We start from the raw sequence: 21080 nt of genomic DNA on the forward strand, positions 1-21080 counted from the left end.
GCGGCTGACGAGCGTCATGTGACTCCTCGGATGACGTGGCAGCCTCTCACTGTGTTGTCTCTGGGATGACACAGCACACCAGCGTCACTGACTCTGCCCACATGATGACGCAGCACGTCGGCGTCACCAGCTCCGCCTCCAAGATGGTGCTGCACAGGAGAGAAATAATGTAATGTATTACTTACCCTATATAAATGTGTGGATGTGTTTTATATTGTTGGCTTGAAAAAGGTGCTATTGTATAGGCACTGAAACGCGTTGCCTTCTACATTTACCTCTGTGGACCTGAGTGTATCTTCCTTTGATGCTGGAGTCAACACTTCAAGGAGGGAGATTCTGAACATCACACCCCCCTCCTGTTCAGTAAGGGTTTTTCTTTTGTCAGTATTTCTCACTTGTTGGCATATTCATTTTCTTACCACAGTACCGTGTAGCGCAGGGACATTTTTTCTAACAGTGCATTGTTTATAATTCTGAGACCTATGAGTCTTTTGCAATCTTGGCTTGGTGTAGGAAAACAAAATGTTCCTCAAAATTTTAACAATTGATGTTAAATTTGTACATCTCCTAAATGGTTAAAAAAAAACTGAGTTTTTCAAATGTGTGTCCAGAATAAAGTAAACAGATGGAAATATTTGACATATTTCAGTTGAAATTTTTCACATTTTTCCCAATTTTGGCACTTTTATTTTTAGCACCTAAATGAAGTACAATATGTGACGAAAACAAACAATGTCAGAATCACTTGGATATGCAAAACCTTTACGGAGTTATTCTATGTTAAAGTGACTCATGTCAGATTCCAAAATTTGGCCTGGTCATTAAGGCACTAAAAGGCTTGGACACAAAGGGGTCGGTCATGAAACATAGCAAAAAAAATATAGACATATTGTTATGGTCGCTGCTCTGAGGCACTCTCTCTCACCTTCTTCCACCAGCGACCGTTAGCATCCTCCTGTTCCCCGTCTTCTGTGCAGAAGATGCTGCACTACCCCTCTGGCTGCTGGAAGGATGCACTTGTGTATTGCTTGACCCACCTATGAAAGGGCCAATGTGCGTGTTTAGATTTTCTATCCACAGCTTATCCCAGTCATTCCAGAGTTATTTAAGGCACGTGCCCCCACAATAGGTTCCTAGTGGTTCTGAGAAGGTGAATCTGATCCTACTTTATTTCAGTTTTGACCCTCTACCTGATTACCCAGCTTTTGAACTCTGCCTGTCCTGGCCTTGGTTCATTATATTATATTTTGCCTGAACACAATCGCCATTGGCCTAATGAAAAAAAATTGTTAATACATCACTGCCTTGCAATTGGTGGACTTTAATAACACTACGATGTCTAAGATATGTTCCTTCAAAAATGAATTTCCAAAAATAGGATGACTTGATTACCCCCGGTACTTGGTAAAGGCGTTGTCCCATCAGAAAGTTCCTGTCCATAAATTTTCCAAACAATTATATTGTACACATCCAAATCAGCGAACACTTGTTTGCTAGCAGTAGTCAACCAATGATCAGCCAAAATATTCAAAATACGGCTATTTTCTAAGGGCCCTTTTACACGGAACAATAACCGATCAGATCATTGCTGGATCGCGGGAACCTAAATGATAATCTTCAGTGTAAATGCTGCCAGCGACTGAATGACCTGTTACATTTGCTGGGCGCACCTCACAATAGGTCGGACGCCGGAACAGAATCCATACTGCGTCTAGTGCAATTTTATTGAGTTGATGATTATGTTACGTTTGGCTTGGACTGCCAACAGGAACCTGGTATGGGGGGCAGCCAGAACAAATGTTGGAAGCTAGAAATATGGGTGGCTAAATGCAGGAAGGGTAACACGTTCAAACCAAGCGTGCTGGCTAAAACACCATTAGGACAGTGAACTGCATACTGGGAAATGAGCTCAAGGACAGACATAACATAGGGACTGACAAATGATCAAAACACTCACCTAGCATAACTGCACACATAATAGATAGAATTGCTATAAAAGTATGAGGTATCGGTTCATGAATTGGCCAAGTCACTTAAGCCCGCAAACCACTTCAAGGCTCTTCGTTGTCTCGCAGGTCTCTACTCTAACTAGACAACATCCACTAGAACCCTGCCTGCAAGCAGGGCGATCGCCCCCATATGGGCAGCCCGCACTGAAACCTAAGGAACACACTAGCCCAGAGATGACAAACGATCCAGCAGGACAGGACACCGTTCACACCAACACTCTAGAGCTAGCATGGAAGACAGAACACACATAGAACAGGACTGTCCGGACCTAATGTCTGGCCACCTGCACAAACACTGGACTAGCCCCTGTTCACACACATAATAGGCATACAGGGCCAACAAACCCAAGAGTGAAGGGATATCAGCTGGTATATATATATATATATATATATATATATATATATATATATATATATTGTAGGCAGTTAAAGGGTGAAGTTGTGGATGGAGTATATCTCCCTCCCAGGCTCTTAGTCTGGACAGGGTGGCGGTCCAGTTCATAACTTCGGCTTGGTTCTCAGAAAACTCAGCTGTAGGCACTGACCCCGTTACTGGGGCATGAGGAGGGAATACAAGCTGAGGAGGGAATACAACCTTACAGCATGGACCTCAGGAAACCTCTGAGCACCCTGCGTGGTGTATCGTTGCATGTGTTACGATTGAATGGACTTTTCTGTTGCTATTGCCTGGAGTGTACTTTAAAGAATAAAACTGAAGTAATGCATTTTCTAGTCCAGAGTGTCATTGCCGCCCCACCCAATGGAGGACTTTTGTTACATATGGTGTTTTGGATGCGGCAAACAATCCTGACCAGTAAGGGCAACGGCACAACATCTGGTGAATGTCTTGGGTAAAGCCTGCGATTGTAATGCAAGCATCAACCCCAGCTATGGAGGTGCTGTTGGCGCGGATGGATCGGCTGACGGATGTCCTCTTAAAACATCCTGCCTTAAGGAAGAAAGGAACTCCAGCTACTGTTAGGCCCAGAGAGGCTGTGCAGAAATTTCTGCAAAAGATGACTCCTGACGATGATATTGAGGCCTATCTGACTGTGTTTGAGAGAACCGCCAATCGAGAGAAACTCCCCAAGGCTGAGTGGGCCAAGGTTCTAGCACCGTTCCTCACTGCGGAACCACAGAAGGCATACCATGACCTCAGTGGTCATGAGGTAAACGACTACGCCAGGTTAAAAGCAGAGATCCTAGCTTGCCTGGGTGTTACGGCGGCGGTCCGGGCTCTGAGAGTGCACAATTGGAGCTACAGGTCCGACCAATCAGCCAGGTCGCAAATGTTTGACCTCTACCATCTGGTAAGAAAATGGCTGGAACCGGACGTTTGCACACCCACCCAGATTGTCGATAAGGTCGTGATGGATCATTATACCCGTGCCCTGCCGGCAGATCTGCAACGCTGGGTCGGCCATGGAGGACCCAAAGATGCTAACCAGCTGGTAGATCTGGTCGACCGCTACACTGCGACTGAGAACTACTTCCGGGACATCCATTCTGTCCAGGCCCCCACTAGGAGTTTCAGGCCTACACGGGGTATGAGACCACTAGATGCCGGAGGAAAGCTGTGGCATAGCGGGAAGGAGGTCGGGCCACCAGAAGGGGCACCGTTGGAGTTAAAAGGCTCTGATAGCCTCAACCAGTTCTCTAAGCCAAGGAAACCAGGGCCTTTGAGGTGCTGAAGATGCCAGGGGCTCGGGCATGTGTTGGCTCAGTGCCCTATGACCAATGAGCCTATGGAGTGTGACGGTGCTTGGCATCAGTCGTTGTTCGCAAGTCCTATCTGCAATGCCTCAGAGAGACTAGAGACTGAGCCACAACTGTGTCGCATAAGTGTAAACCATCATTCTGTGGAGGCTCTGCTGGACTCAGGTAGCCTGGTCACCTTAGTGCATGCCAGCCTGATAGCAGAAGGCTTCATACCGGGTAAGCACATAGGTGTAGTATGTATACGTGGTGACACAAGGGTGTATCCTATGGTACAGTGTACAATTGAAACTCATGTCGGAACCGTGACCTACGATGTAGGTGTTGTCAAAGTGTTAATACACAGCGTGATATTGGGGCGTGATTTTCCGGTATTCTGCGACTTGTGGGGAAAAATGATAATCCCTTCTAAAGAGACTGAGTGAAACCCAGCTGACCTTACACCTCCGCAGGATAGTGGGGTAAATGTGGACATTGAACCAGAAAATATAACCTTTCCTTTACAGGTCTTGGCTGGAGATGAGGCTGAAGAGGATGTTTACCCCTCGGTTCAGGATATGTCCGATCTGGAGGATGCACCTGAGAACTTTGAGACAGCCCAATTAAGGGAATGCCAGTACTTTTTGTTTTGTTCATCAAGTCTGAATAAAGACAAGACGCTCAGCATTTGGTCGTGGCCTGGTGTGTTTCCCCCTGCACTGCTACAATTGGTGGAGGATGCGCTGGCAGTAAAAGACCCACGGTACATGTCCCGGATAAAATCAGCGGTGAGCATGCAGGCAGCCAATACAACCATGGAGGAGTTGATAAAGCAGCTGGTGCAAGTGAGTGTGCAACAGCAACAAATGCAACAGGAGACAAACCAACTCATGGTAAAGCAAATGGCTATGCTGACTGAGGCCAGTCAGACTAAAGAGACTGTAGATCTCTCCAGGTAACATGCCCAGATGGACGCTTTAAAAACAGTAAGAGGGACATTGCAAAAAATGACGCCACAAGATGATGCCATTTTTGAACGGGTGGCAGAGAGGGCGCAATTGCCTCAAGAGCGGGGGACGGAGGTGTTGGCCCCGTACTTAATTGGAGAACCCCAGAAGGCGTATTATGATTTGGCGCAGCAGGATGCTTGAGAATATGCCAAGTTAATAGCCGAAATCCTTGCTCGCCTGGGAGTCAGCACGGCAGTCAGAGCACAGCGGGTGCATAATTGGAAGTATTCTCCGGAGAAGCCACCCCGGTCTCAAATGTTTGACCTGCTTCATCTGGCTCAAAAATGGCTACAGCCAGAGACCTTGTTACCTGCTCAGATTGTCGAAAAGGTGGTGATGGACCAGTTTGTGCAGTCCCTGTCTAGGCCCATGCAGCGTTGGGTTGTCCAAGGAGATCCCAAGAATGCAGATGAATTGGTGAGCCTTGTAGAGAGATATCTCACAGCGGAGGAGGCGCTTCCCCCGGCAAGAGCCACATCTCATGGTGTCAACCCTGGGTTGGATGCCCGGAGGAAGGAATCCCGGGTCAGCATGGAGGAGAAGCCACAGAATCTGCAGGGAGCGATGCCCGTCAGGAGGAGCCAAGTCACCCCGCTGCAGTGCTGGGAGTGCCAGGAGCCAGGGCATGTTGCAGCCCACTGTCCAACAAAAACAGAGCCCATGGACTGTACATATGGTCGGCGATGTTCGTGGTTTGCACATCCGGTATGCAGTGCGACACCGGTCAAGGACCCACAGCCCCAGAAGAGCCAGGTAAAGGTGAACGGGGTCAAGGTGTCGGCCTTGCTAGACTCCGGGAGCTTGGTCACGCTGATCAGGGCCTCCCTTCCCCATGTGTTACTCCAGTGGGAAAAACTGGGGGTTATTTGCATACCCAGTTGCCCAGGTATCCATAGACACTGACTCTCGAGTGTGTGCACACAAGGTTGGGGTGGTGAAAAATTTGATCCACCCGGTTATCCTTGGGAGAGACTCCCCCCCCCCCCTCTTCTGGAACTTATGGACTAATTTGTTACCGCAGGATAACCAGGACAGTGGACTCCCTAATGACGAGTTGCCTTTTGCAGGGGTAACTGAGGACGAGGAGCTGTCAGAACCTCAGATGATTGATCTTGAGGTGGCACCGGGTAATTTTGGATCTGCCCAGATTAATGACCAGACTTTGAAATATGCGTTTGAGAATGTGTCTGTTATAAATGGTGCACCGCAGAGTACAGGGGCGGCAGAGAGCTTCCCCCACTTCGCCGTTAAAAACGAGTTGTTGTACAGAGTGGCCAAAATTAGAGATGAGGTAGTGGGGCAGCTTCTAGTACCTGGTTCCTATAGACACACAGTCTTACACTTGGCACACACGCACATATTAGGGGGCCACTTGGGGGCTGAAAAAACGCAGGAGCGCATCTTGCAGAGATTCTACTGGCCAGGCTGCTACAAGGAAATAGCAGAGTTTTGCCAATCCTGTCCCACCTGCCAGGTGACCGCTCCTGCTCCACATTTTAAGAGCCCGTTGGTCCCGTTACCAATAATTGAAGTGCCATTTGAACGGGTTGCAATGGACCTTGTAGGGCCTTTGGTAAAGTCGGCTAGGGGTCACCAGTATATTTTGGTAGTAGTTGACTACGCAACCAGGTACCCAGAAGCAGTTCCACTGAGGAATACTTCCTCCAAAAGTATTGGAAAATAATTGTTTTATATATTTTCCAGAGTGGGTATACCAAAAGAAATACTAACGGACCAGGGGACTCCATTTATGTCCAAAGTGATGCAGGAACTCTGCAAACTGCTGAAAATTAAGCAGTTACGTACCTCTGTCTATCATACCCAGACCGACGGGTTGGTAGAGAGCTTTAATAAAACTCTAAAAAGTATGTTGAAAAGGGTGGTAGAGAAGGATGGACGAGACTGGGACTGTCTGCTTCCCTACCTTCTCTTCTCCATCCGAGAGGTCCCACAAGCATCCACGGGCTTCTCGCCGTTGGAGTTGTTATATGCGCAGCAACCCCGTGGATTACTTGATATTGCCAAAGAAACGTGGGAGGCCGAGGTTACTCCGCATAGAAGTGTGGTGGAACATGTGGCCCAGATGCAAGACAGAATGTCTAAAGTCATGCCCCTGGTGAGAGAGCACCTCCTCAGGGCTCAGGAAAGCCAAGCCCGTGTGTATAATAGAACGACAAAGGTCAGGCAATTCAGTCCGGGGAACCGGGTACTAGTGCTTGTCCCAACAGTAGAGAGCAAGTTCCTGGCCAAGTGGCAAGGGCCCTATGAGGTCGTAGAGAAAGTGGGTGAGGTCAACTATAAAGTTCATCAGCGAGGACACAGAGGGAGCAGGACGTGCTCTGCAGAGCTCCTGCAAACAACGCAGCCCAGAGACACCGGGACCCTCTGAAGACCCAAGAAAAGCAGCTGTGGGGGATGGACATCTCCCCCACTCGCCAAGCGGAAGACCCACGTACCGAAGAGGCACCTGGAAAACCTCCGGTGAACCCTCCGACCAGATCCACGGAGACCGCGGGCCGAAAGACAGACACGGGAAGGAGGAAGACAAAGAGCCACAAACCAGCGAGAGCCTACCTCCTCCGAAAACCTCCGGTAGGACCTGCCAGCCTGCCAACACCCGCCCAAGACGTTCTGGAGACCCCCGAAACACCGCGGCCGCGAAGATCGCGACCATCCTCCGGCTGAAGCGCGGGAAGGAAAAAGACCCCGGAGACCCAAGGGAAGACACGGGGGACGCTACAAGAGCGGCGAACTTACGGGAAGACCACCGGAGTGCCGGGATCGCGCAGCGGCAGGTAGTAAGTCCCCACACCGCAGCCGCAACAACCCCCGATTAGTGCCACACGGGGAGAGAGACCCAGGGAGGCACCCGGACGGCCCGGGGGACTAATCCAGAGCCGCGACTCAGAGGGCCGAACAAGGCAGTGTGGCCTAGTGGAGGTAGAAGCCGCGGCCTAAATTTTCGCCGAAGACACCCACGATAAGCCCCGCCCACCACAACCAGCAAGGGGGGGAGCTAAGAGACACCAATAGAGAGGGGAAACCCCACCCCAACGCAGACGCAGAAAAACAAGCCCAAGACACAGGGAGGAAGGGAGAGAGGAGACAGGGAGAAAAGAAGAGGAGAAGGGAGGTGTGGAGGGGAGGAAGAGGGAGGAAGGAAGAAAAGGAAGAAACAAAGACACATAAGAAGCCCAGGTGTCCCTAAACAAGAAAAACAGCGCAACAAAAACAATAATAAAAAGACTGGCTGCAAGACAAGCCAGCGAAACCAAGCAAAAAGCAATGAAAAGATAAACCACAAAATGAAAAACCACATCCACAAAGGAAAAAATCTGCAGCAAAGCAACTAAATTACTGAGGGCGGGGAGAGGGAAGGATAGGGGGGGGGGGAAGAAGAGAGAGAGGGGTGAAAGGGAGAAGAGACGAAAGAAAAGACAAAAATAACTACCAACATACATATACCCGACATAACCGAGAAGTCGTGGAAAACATAAAATATGGACAAATACTTAAATGAACGTAGCGCGAGTATCTCAACAAGAGCAACACGCCAACCAGACACGGACAAAACTAATACAGGAGGAAAACTGAAAAACAGACCCATCAAAAATATCAAGGAAAAAGAGGGTAAAACCCTGCAACAACCTGCATCCCCCCTAAAGAATACCCCACCCCGAACCCCAAACATGCCAGAGAACACCATCGAAACAATGGACCTCTCCCCTCCACAAAACTCCGAAACAACAACAGACAACAGTACGGTAATGACACAAGCGACAATGGTGGCACAAGAGGTCTCCAAACTACTTATTCCACTATTTCACAGCAGACTAGAGACACTACACAAATCCAAAAATTCAGCGCTGTCACAAATCACAGACAATACACAACGACTGACAGAATTGGAGACAAAGACTCAGAACACAGAACAAACCATCGCAACCTTAGAAGCAGCGCTACAAAGAAATCGATCAGAAACCGAAATGCTACGAGAAAAAAAATCGATGACCTGGAGAACAGACATCGACGCAATAACCTGCGCTTCGTGGGAATTCCGGAATCAATAACAAATAACCAGCTGATAACATATTTAACAACCGACCTCCCACGAGCCCTTCAACTGGACATATCTAACGACCCTCTAACAATAGAAAGAGCCCATCGCATTGGCCCACAAGGAGACGGACGCAACAATAAAGCTCGACCTCGCCCAGTAATAGCCAAATATATGCATTGGGCAACAAAAGAAGCAATATTGCAGGCCTACAGAAAACAAGGAAACCTAACAATCCAAGGAGCCAAGATCCTTATGTTCCAGGACCTTTCGGTAGCAGTATCGCAAAAGCGCAAGTTATTCACCCCAATATGCCAAACTCTACACGAACAGAATATCCGCTTCCAATTACTGTACCCAGCAAAACTCCGAGTCCAAGATGGCAACAGGTCCTTAATATTCAACACACCGGAAGAAGCAAGACGGCATCTACAAATGGAAGAGAACGAAGAACAGGGACAAGACTGATAAAAAGAAAGAACCCCGTCCCCTTCTTTCACGATAACCCTGCCCCAAAGGACATGGATGTGGTGACGTCTATGCAAAAGAAACAAAAGAAAATTATGTTAAATGTTACAATGTTTTATTTTATGTTTTTAACTCTGACCTACTTGACTTCCAGAAAAAGATTCAAAAGGGAGATCGGAGGGCCCCGCCGACACGGCACGACCACCACCCAGTTGCATCCGCGGCTCGCTGGGACCGAAGGACGCAAAAAGATAAAGAGGCAAACAAAACGGTAAATAAGACCAAAAAAACTACATCACAATGCCTACAGACATAGAGACAGCAGAATATCAAACACCCAAAACACTACAAATATTATCCTGGAATGTAGATGGACTAAATACGCCCATAAAACGGAAAAAAGTAATCACACATCTAAAACGACATAAACCAGACATTATGTACCTACAGGAAACACACTGGAAAAAGGAAGGGAAAGGCGAACTGAGAGCTCCATGGATAGAGGCATGCTACACAGCATCACACACATCGGCATCCCGAGGGGTAGCTATCCTAATCAGAAAAAATATACCACACATAATAAAACAAACCATAGCCGATCCGCAGGGAAGATATCTAATACTAAGAATCAGCATAGACTCACAAACATACAGTCTGGTAAACATTTACGCCCCCAACACAGAACAAACAGCTTTCTACACTATGCTGATAGAGAAACTACAACCATACATGGACGACCGAATAATCCTAGGGGGAGACTTTAATAGCGTACAGGACGACTCACTGGACAGAACAGGGCCAACTACACAATCAGTCTCAACTACGCATGCATTACTAACATTGATAGATCAACTCCGCTTGTGTGATCCATGGCAAATCTCCAACCCCACTAGCAGGGAATACACATGCTGTTCCAATGCCCATCACTCCTTCTCACGAATAGATTTCTTCTTGATTTCAAACAACATATTTGACCACCACCACAAATCCACAATTCACCCAATATCTCTCAGCGACCATGCACCAATTGTAACAAAACTACTAATAGTCGCCCCCCGAAAAATGTCAAGGCTATGGGGCTTCCCCTCATTCTTAATAGAATCAGAAGACTTCAGGGAATATCTAAAATTACGTTGGAACAACTATGCAGACGACAACAGAGAACATATAGACAACATAGCGCTATTCTGGCAAGCCTCAAAGGCAGTGATGAGGGGTCACATCATAGGCTACGTTTCTCATAGAAAGAAAAAATTTCAAACAGAGTTCGAGACCCTACATGACTCCCTTCTGACAGCACAAAAGGCGCATACAGATCTCCAAGACGAAAACTCGTATCAAATACTCCTTACAGCAAAACACCTACTAAATACATTTGTACACACACATGCGCATTGGCAAACCTAATTAACAAAAAATAAATACTACAGATGGGGCAACAAAACAGGGAGGCTATTAGCCAACCTGACAAAACAAAGACAACCACATAAACCAATACTAACTTTAAAACACGCCAACGGGAAAGAACTAACAACAAAACAAGAAGAGATAACCCAGATACTGTATGAATACTTCGAAGATTTATACAGAGCAGAACCCACCAACATACAAGACATAAATAACCTACTAGAAACCATTAATGCCAATACTCTCAGAGGAACAGAAGACACTACTAGATGCTGACATAACGGAGGAGGAAGTCCGGGGGGTAATTACGATGGCGGCAGGAGGCAAAACACCAGGACCAGATGGCTTTTCGACAGAATATTACAAGATGCTATCAGTAGACATAGTGCCAATACTAACACAACTTTACAACGCAATTTACACAAACGACACGCTGGTGGAGGATTTTGGAACCTCCAGAACAATCCTACTCCCCAAACCACATAAAGACCAGACAGACCCACGATCCTACAGACCCATAGCACTCTTAAATTGTGATTATAAATTCCTTTCCAAAATCCTAGCAGACAGGCTACAGCAAATCTTACCGTCCATATTTGACCCATCACAAAAGGGCTTTACACAAGGGCGTAGCGCCCTAAAAAATATTAGAGCCGCCATAGCAGCAACAATCGCAGCACAAAATCCTGAAAGTCCAACAATGATGCTTTTAAGTCTGGATGCGGAAAAAGCTTTTGATAAAATGGCCTGGCCATTCCTGAACATATTGCTGGGAAAATGAGGGTTTGGACAAATTTTCAGGAATTACATCAATGCCACGCCAACAAACGCTACCACAACCCTCACAGTCAACGGCCTCAACACACCAAAGATCGACTTATTCAGAGGGGCCCGACAGGGATGCCCCCTCTCACCGCTACTGTTCAACCTGTCAATAGACCCACTACTCAGATTTCTAACACACACAACTCACTTCACAGGGACCTGCTATGGAGAGGCGAAAATAAAGGTAGAGGCGTTTGCAGATGACATCTTAGTAATAGTCAACAATCCCAGAGACACATTAACACCCTTATTGCAAGAAATTGAAAAAATCGGAAAACTCACGGGTTACACCTTAAATCTTGATGAGACAGAAGCCCTATTACTCAGAGGACCAGCCAAACCCCAATGGGCAATCCAATACCCATTCAAGTGGGAAAAACGCTCAATACAGTACCTGGGGATCCAAATAACAAGAAACCCCTCGGCACTATACAACACCAATGTAGAACCTTATATCAAAAAATTAGAAACAACATTGAACACCTGGAAAAACTTCGTGGTCTCCTTTTTGGGGAGAATCAGCCTTCTAAAAATGATAGAATTCCCTTGCCTGTTATATATTCTACACACATTACCTATATTTTTAAAACAAAAAGATATAAAAAAAAATAAACTACCTATACAGAAAGTTCATATGGGGAGGAAAGAGACCGCGCATCGCTTTAAAAACCCTACACAAACACAAAGACAACGGCGGAGCCAACCTGCCCAACATACGAGACTATAACCTAGCAGCACAGGCGCGAATTATACATGACTGGATCCACTCCAAATCATATTTCACAAACGAACCACTCGAACAGACAATGGCTGGCAAAATACAACTGCAAAACATTCTCCATTGCCCATATAAAGAACTACCAGAGAAGATTAAACATAACCCCCTGATATTAGCAGCTTGGAAGACATGGAATAAACTGAGAAGAGATAGTCAGGCCTCACCCAACATATCCACATATCTGACACTAACAAATAACCCCAAATTCCAGGATGGAAACCCTCACAACATTTTTCTCGAATGGAGGGCCCAAGGAATAGACTCAATAGAAAAAATCATACACAAAGGAGAAAAGCGGATCTTAACATATAAAGAAATGAAACAAAAATACCCTGAACTCCTGATCCCATTATTCTCATACCTACAGGCTAGACACTACATTCAGGGACTCATACCGCAGATACGAGAACTAGACTGGAAACAGACTGGCAACAATTGGATGACTAAAACCTCGGGACCACGGGGAATGATTTCCAAATTATATAGGGCAATAAGAAATATGAGAGAGCAAGACGACATTGACCCAGGGGTTGGGAGATGGTCGGTGGACAATCCAGACTTTACGCCTACAGTGCTTATGGAATCCCTATCATCGGCCCATAAATATTTGCCATTTGCTAGATTCTTAGAAATGAGACTGCAGATTGTCCACAGATCTTATCTCACCCCAGCTAAGGGATATAACATGGGAATTTACACCACATCGAATTGCTTTAAATGCCAGACACCAAACGATAACCTATATCACAGTCTGTGGACATGCCCTACGATACAAACTTACTGGACACGAATACACGAATACACAAAAATAAACTTGACAAACTTCTGCCCACAGGAACCAATATGGGCAATATTAGGATACTTAGATCCCAAGACATACCACTGCTCAAGAGGAGTCAGAAAGTTATTACATTTCATAGCGGCAGCGGGACTAAAAGCCATCCTGCAAACATGGACGCAACCAACAAGCCCCCCATTCAGACTATTCTTAGATAAATTAGCATTCCTATTCCAAATGGACTGGGCAGAGACCTCATTGTTTAAAGAAAAAAAGGTACAAGCATTTTTTTGAAACTTGGGGAAGTTTCATTCAACTGCTGCCACACAGAGTAAAAGAAAAACTGAGAAGCTGCTTCCAATACACATATTGGTTCCAGGAACAGACAGCGGTAGATGATGCGCCAGTTTAGGGTGATACACCAGACGTGCCGTGGACGTGCGGGGCCTCCCAAAAGCAAGAAGCTACTTAAAGATCTCCAATTCCATGGTTAAAAAACCAATACACCAGCTGTCAAGACAGGTCAAGAGTAAGGTTTAAAGTTTTTGTGCCCCCCCCCCCCCCCATAACCCTATAAATTACAAATCTTTTCCTTTCTTTTTTCTTCTCTTTTTTTTTTTTCTCTCGCTCTCCCCCCCCCTCTCGTGTCTACTACACCTCCCTCTTTCCCACCCACATTTTTGTTACCCCCAACCCCACATATGATGTTTGTTTATTTTCTTTAATTTTGAGAAGAAGTTATGAAAAATACAAATCGGGAACTTTCATGTAACTGTGATGGAAAAACCCAAACAATCTCTGTTGTACCTACTGATTGCCCCGAGTTGATAAACAAAAACATATTTAAAAAAAAAAAAGTTCATCAGCCGGGGAAAAGAAAACCTCTACAAATATATCATGTGAACCTGTTGAAAGCCTGGAAGGAGCGGGACTCTCTGGACAGACCATGTTTGGTTATGGAGTCAGGGAGTGACATCCATGATGTGACAATAGCTGATGCATTGTCAAAGTCCCAGGTACACCAATGTAAAGAGTTTCTGCAGCGCAATAAGGACCTATTTACTGACCTGCCGGGTCGCACCAAGGTCATTGAACATGAGATTCTCACAGACCCCCAAGTAAAAGTTTGTCAAAAACCGTATTGAATTCCGGAGGCTCGTAGAGAGATAGTGTCCACTGAAATAAAAAAAATGCTAGAACTGGGGGTAATCGAGGAGTCTAAGGCTGGGTTCACATGGGGCAAATCTCGCGGTTTGGCCGCAGCAAAAACTGCGAGATTTCCGCCGGCTTTGAAGCGGCCCGGCCGCTAGCTTTTCCGTTGCGGCCGGCGCTCCCATAGAGGAGAGCGTGGCCGCGATGAAAATAAACAAAAAAGGAAAGGTAAATAGACATGCTGCATATTCTGAAACCGCAGCCGCGGTTTCAGCCGGACTTACCGCAGCGGATTGGCCGTCCCGTGTGGACGAGATTTCTGAGAAATCTCGTTCACATGGCTGGCTAATCCCGAGATTAGCGGCCGCGGGCGGATTTGCCGCGGGCAAAGCCGCGGCAAATCCGCCCTGTGTGAACCCAGCCTAAGAGTGGATGGTCAAGCACAATAGGGCTGGTACCTAAACCCTCAGGGGAATGGCGGTTCTGTAATGATTACCGGAAGCTCAATGAGATATCAAAGTCAAATGCCTACCCCATGCCCAGGGTGGATTAATTGAGAGATTAGGCCCAGCCAGGTACATTACCACCCTAGATTTAACGAAAGGGTATTGGCAAATTTCCCTCACAAAGAAAGCTAAAGAGAAGACAGCTTTTTCAACTCCAGACGGCTGTTTCCAATATAGGAGAATGCCTTTTGGGTTGAAAAATGCCCCTGCCACGTTTCAGAGGGCGATGGATAGATTGCTAGGTCCCCACAAACGATACGCAGCAGCTTACCTGGATGACATTGTAATATTTAGCCGGGATTGGGAGAGCCACCTCAGTAAAGTTCAGGCAGTACTGGACTCTCTCAGAAGAGCAGGTTTCTCGATAAACCACAAAAAATGTGCCTTAGGCATGGAGGAAGTTAAATACCTCAGCTGCACCTAAAGAACATCGCAAGAATCCACTTTTTTTCTCAGCACAGACACACTGAAAAAGCTTATTGTTGCCCTCATCCACTCACGGCTCGATTATTACAACTCGTTGCTGATTGGCCTCCCCTGCACCAAACTCTACCCTCTCCAATCCATCCTGAATGCGGCAGCCAGGCTCATATTCCTGTCCAGCCGCTACTCGGACGCCTCTGCCCTGTGCCGGTCACTGCACTGGCTGCCCGTTAAATATAGAATTCAATTTAAACTTACTACCTTAATCCACAAAGCCCTCCACAGCGCAGCGCCCCCTATATTGCCTCCCTCATCTCAATCCATCACCCAGCCCGGGCTCTCCGCTCGGCAAATGAAACTAGACTGCACACCCCTCTAATTCGAACTTCTCACTCCTGCCTCCAAGACTTCTCCAGAGCAGCACCAGTCCCTTGGAATGCACTGCCAAAGGCTACCCGAGCAATCCATCACTCGCAGAACTTCAGGCGTGCTCTAAAAACGCACCTCTTCAGGGAGGCATACTGCATTCCCTAAACAAACCCCTCTGTACTCCGCCTGATAACATGCTCCCTGACCTACTGACTGCAATCCCTGCTAGCCGTCATAAACTGCTCCTGTAGTCATACTGATCCTGCCGTCGCATAGCTAAATGTCTGACCATTGTCTATGTATATAGCATCCCTCATTCTCCACCTCGCCATACAGTGCACATCTCCAGCCATTTTACCTTCTGTATCACCCCATTACTTGTAGTATGTAAGCTCGTTGGAGCAGGACCCTCACCCCTATTGTTTCCATCAACTGATTATGATTGTAACCGTGGTTCTGTAATTTTTTATACTTTTGTCTTTCTGTATTCCCCCTGTCTATGTAAGCGCTGCGGAATATGATGGCGCTATACAAGTAAAGATTATTATTATTATTATTATTATTATTATTATTATTATTAAATACCTCAGCTTCATAGTCGGAAGGGGTTTGGTAAAACCTCAATGCAATAAAGTAGAGGCCATACAGAACTGGCCCCAACCCCTGACAAAAAAACAAGTGAGAGCCTTCCTGGGGATAGTAGGCTATTACCGTTGTTTCATCCCTGATTTTGCCTCTATCGCAGCCCCGTTAACAGAACTCACGAATGGAAGAAAGTCGGTAATGGCACAATGGTCGCCAGAAGCAGAAAAGGCATTTGTAGAGTTGAAATATGCATTGTGTCAGCAGCCCGTGTTGGTGGCGCCTAGCTTCAAGAAAGCATTTATAGTCCATACAGATGCGTCTGATGTGGGTCTGGGAGCCGTTATGTCACAGGAGGTTAATGGGGAAGAACATCCTGTCATGTTTTTAAGCCGGAAGCTTACCCCCTGTGAGAAAAATTACACAATAGTGGAGAAAGAGGCCTTGGCAATAAAATGGGCACTAGACACGCTGAGATATTACCTACTGGGTAGGAAATTTAAGTTGGTGTCACATCATGCCCCCCTAAAGTGGATGAGCAAGAGAAAAGGGAACAATGCCAGAGTAACAAGGTGGTTCCTGGCCTTACAGGAGTTTGACTGTGAAGTGGAACACAGGCCAGGAAAAGCAAATGGTAATGCGGATGCCCTCTCAAGGGCGCATTGTTTGGTGGTTGGTGCCCAGCCCCCTGGCTTGGGGCAGAGGGGGGGGGGGGGGTGTATGTAGTAGAGTGAAAGGTAAAGTGTGGGATGGACGGTACATATCGCAGAGACTACTAACATCTGTGATGTAAACCCGGTCCGTCTCTCACTCCAGTACTCAGCTCCACCTGGCCCAGACAGGTGAGGTGCATAAATGGGTGCAGGTGCAGTCTGAAGGAGGTGTGTGTCCTGTGTGAGCAGCAGAGGCTCACAGAGAGCGCTGAGCTGGAGACACTGCACCACGCTGCTGGGAAGGTTTGCTTTACTTTGCCCTATTGGAGTTTACAAAGACTTTTGTGTTACTGTTGCTGGACTGCTTATTTAAAAGGAATTTCCTTGAACTTTCTGTTATCTGGAGAATGCCAGTACTTTTTGTTTTGTTCATCAAGTCTGAATAAAGACAAGACGCTCAGCATTTGGTCTGATGTGTTTCCCTCTGCACTGCTACAATTATATATATATATATATATATATATATATATATATATATATATATATATATATATATACACATACAGCAGACCATTGGGGATTGGCTGGCAGAAAAAGCTCCACACAGCCAGCTCAATTATCCCTCACCTGTGACCAATGATAATTTGTTTGCTTATAGTTTGTCATTTAGTCCAGGCTGATATGAAAACTGAATGATGACCAGCTCGTGTAAACAGGCAGTCACTTATCTATGAACGACTGCCTATTCACTGTGAAGGGAGGCGGCTGGAACGATCTCCACTCTACTCTGCCTCCATTCATTGAGCGATGATCTTGTGAAAGCATAGATGCGACTATTACTGGGACGACTGTCCGATGCTTATGTGCCCAACAATTGTTCCTTGTAAAAGGGCCCCGACTCTACTGTACAATACAATGTAACTGCAGTGTAGTCACCGGGGTGAGTATTGGTGATTGGGGACACGGACTACATTGGAATATATACAGAACTCTTCTTGTCTTGGTACATAAAGAGAAGTAAGACAAGTTGGTGCAGCATTGTGGAACGGACTACAGAGGACCCGTTATGTCCTCGGACCAGCCAGACGGACTGCATGCCTTTACAGCCGTGTCCCCACTGGTTCCTCCCATGTCTTTATTTTAACTGTAGGCCTGTATTCGGACACAGTTACTGTAATTACCAAACTACTTTTGAAGCCAAAACTAATCCACTGTTAAATGGGTGGTCTGCACTGTCCTGGGTCAATCAAACGTCATGTCAGCCATTGACACTGTATAATGGAGACCATCAGGTGAACAGTGAATCCCCCGGTAGGCCCTGAGTCAGTCCCCAGCTCCTCCTACAACAGCTGCACTACATACGGATTTCAGCCATATAATAAACTGGCTTGTTGATGCACAGGCTGAACTTCGGGGCCGGTCGGCACTCTCCCTCCCATAGTTTCCTCTCCTGGATGCTGCAGGGTTCACCATCATTGGTCATCTAGCAACCATTTGCTGCAGCCTGGCGCTGTGTGCGGCCGGATCACAGAGCTGAGAACGTCACTATCCTAGGCTCAGCACCAGGCTGCAGGCTACTAAGATGGAGCCAAAGCCCAGGCAGCAGCCAGCACTGAGCATGTGCCCCTCTTCTACTAAATACAAATCTATTGTTCCATTTCTTACAAATGCAGCTAAAATTTTAATCCCCAGGTATTGGAGGGACCACACAATTCCCTCCATGCCAGAATGGTATAATGTGGTGAACATTATATACTCCCTCGAGAAGGTCAAAGCCAGACATAAGGGGGCTTGGAGAAATTCACAAATCTCTGGAACCCCTGGTTCACTTTTCTCCATGGAGTTCCTGGCCCACCACCATAAACCATTGATACCCCCTAACCATTGGATTGTTTTTGTATTTTATTATATGATCGCAATATATAAATGTTCTTTACATTGTATATTTTTTCCTTTCTGATGTTTGTAGTGTATTTTAACAGAGCTGTCATTGTTTTTTGTTTTCTACAGGATTGATTGGTTTGTAATGTGATTTACCACTAAAGGCCGATTTAGACGCAGCGATAATCGCTCAAAAGATGTTGCTCAAGCAACTTTTGAGCGATGATCGTTATGTCATTTACAGCGCAAGATGATCGCTCAAGATGAGCAATCACCTTGCATTGCCAGCGGAGGATGCAGAAGACAAGTGGGGTGTCCCCGCTTGTCTTCTGCATCCAGCTGTTCTCCACTCTGAGCGCCCGGCTGTTATACAACCGAGCGCTCAGAGCGGAGGCCGCAGAAGACAAGCGAGGTGTCCCGCTTAACAAAGTCTGCACGATGGGCGAACATTTACACACAACGATTATCGCTCAAAAGACGGCTTTTGAGCGATAATCGTTGGGTCTAAATGGGCCTTTAGTTACTTCTATTTTTGTTGTAACCCTTCCCCACTCATTAAAATTTAAAAATAATATGTAAAAAAATGAATTCATTTTTACATTTTTGTCATTGCTTTCTCCTCCATAAAGGAACTATAAGGCCTCTTTCACATCGGCGACAGCGATCTAACTGCTTTGTTCCTGTGATTTTGTAGCGCCAGCAATGCTTTTTCTTGAAAATAATCTTGCATCGCATAGCTGCCGCCCGCAATATAATTGGCAGATAAAATCACACGATTTTTTATTGCAAAAGTCAATAGGAGTTTCTAATGTTAAAATCATATTGCACTAAAATCGCAAGTTTGTTGTTTTCTTGCAACATAGCTTCAGTGAGAAGATCGCTAATTTGAAGGAACCCATTGGAAAGCATGGATTTCATAAACATGCGTTTTCTCGCACTGCTACATCGCCATGAAATCACGTGATTTTGTAGCCCGTGTTAAAGCAGCCTAATTTTCTGTATGACCTGCCAGCAGCAGACGCTCAGGATTTGCTGGGACTTGTAGTGTTCCCACAGACTACATTCCACAAACGACCTTCTTAAGGGTGACTTGACACAACAATTACACTGCATTTTTACTGCAAGGTTTTCTACTGGACTGGTAACGGTCGTACGTTTTATGGGTAAAACTGCCGCAAAATTTCCCAGCTGTTAAAAAGCGATGTGGTCATTGAGTTGTTTGGCAACAAACCTGCATGCAGCGTGGCCATCAACCACTGTGCGCTACCTTATAGGATCTCACCCTTTGCCGGACTTGCTATACATGCCACCTCTTTGATGCTCACCTATCTTGTAAACAGGAGTCTACCAAGTCCTACCTGCTACATCCGACATATACTTCCCTGGAGATGGGGTGGCACACATGCAGACACCTTTCCACTGAAGTCTATGGAGAATTTGGTAGCCAGGATTTGTGAACAGGCATTAAATAATATTAGTATGCAGCTGTATAGTGGGCCCCCAGAATTAATTTTAGTGGTGGGCACCCTAGTCCAATACTGGAGACCATTGAAGGGCAAACTGGGGATGAAGGGGCTTGCGCTAAAGCCAAATAAACACCAGGGGAATTAGCAGGTGTAACGAGCAGGTTGGATACATTACATAAAATAAACAGGTAATTTAAAAAAAAAGATACATATCCTGTTTCGTGAGGCCAGGTTCTGCAACTGGCAGGTTACAGATAAATTGAATCCTGTGAGAGACGCCAAAATTGTTGTACACGGGGCTGAGGGATAAACTATATACATGCTCCTTGTAACCTGTAGTGGCAGACAATGATGGGAGTAGTGGTTGTCAGTTCATGACGCCACTGTTCCATACACCGGCATTCACACTCGGCGCATTAATCACACTGGACAAGTGCATAGTACCTCTGTTCCTCCGGAACGGTGGAGGCCCGGTAAAACTTTACTAGTGACTTGTCAATGTAATACAGTAGACTTCAGTATGCAGAGTTTACAGTGCAGGAAAACTGAGTACATATTCAGCAATACTTGACATGAAAGTCAATGGCCACAGAATGGCAGTAATGGTCACCCCGCTCTCATAGAATTCAGCACGTGTGGGTGTCAGTTACTGGTGTACCACTATACGGGGATCCAGACTGCAGACGGCCGCATAGGAATCATCAATAAATCTCAGTATTATCTCCATAAGGTTCAGTAGACTTCTGCACTGTTATAAAACTGAATACACTTCTTGTCACTAGTAAGGGTAATTACTCACTATGGCTCTCTCTTGTGGTGGGACTTTGTGGGGAAGACATTTAGGCTCACTCACTCCCATGCGCTTCACATACGGTCTGCCGGTCTCTCCTTTTCCTCTATCTTCAGCGACACAAGGGCTGATGGTGCCCTCATGCCCCTCTGTGGTAGCAAAGCCTCAGATGGTAGATGGGCGCTCCTTAGCAGCCTGAAGACGGACTCCCAACTGGAACCCAATCACCCA

General features: G+C 46.3%; 1 protein-coding gene across 1 annotated transcript in view; it reads right to left on the reverse strand.

Moving 5' to 3' along the window:
* Positions 1–15025, reverse strand: part of LOC136580602 (class II histocompatibility antigen, M alpha chain-like) — a 77275-nt gene extending 62250 nt beyond the window's left edge. The window contains exons 1-2 of the mRNA XM_066581278.1: positions 14957–15025; positions 926–1037 (exon numbers count right to left, since the gene is read on the reverse strand). The gene's annotated coding sequence lies outside the window, so the exon portion shown is untranslated. The remainder of the gene's footprint in view (positions 1–925; positions 1038–14956) is intronic.
* Between the last annotated feature and the right edge of the window lie 6055 nt (positions 15026–21080).

This window comes from Eleutherodactylus coqui, chromosome 10, assembly GCF_035609145.1.
Source record: "Eleutherodactylus coqui strain aEleCoq1 chromosome 10, aEleCoq1.hap1, whole genome shotgun sequence".
Taxonomy (NCBI): Eukaryota; Metazoa; Chordata; class Amphibia; order Anura; family Eleutherodactylidae; genus Eleutherodactylus; species Eleutherodactylus coqui.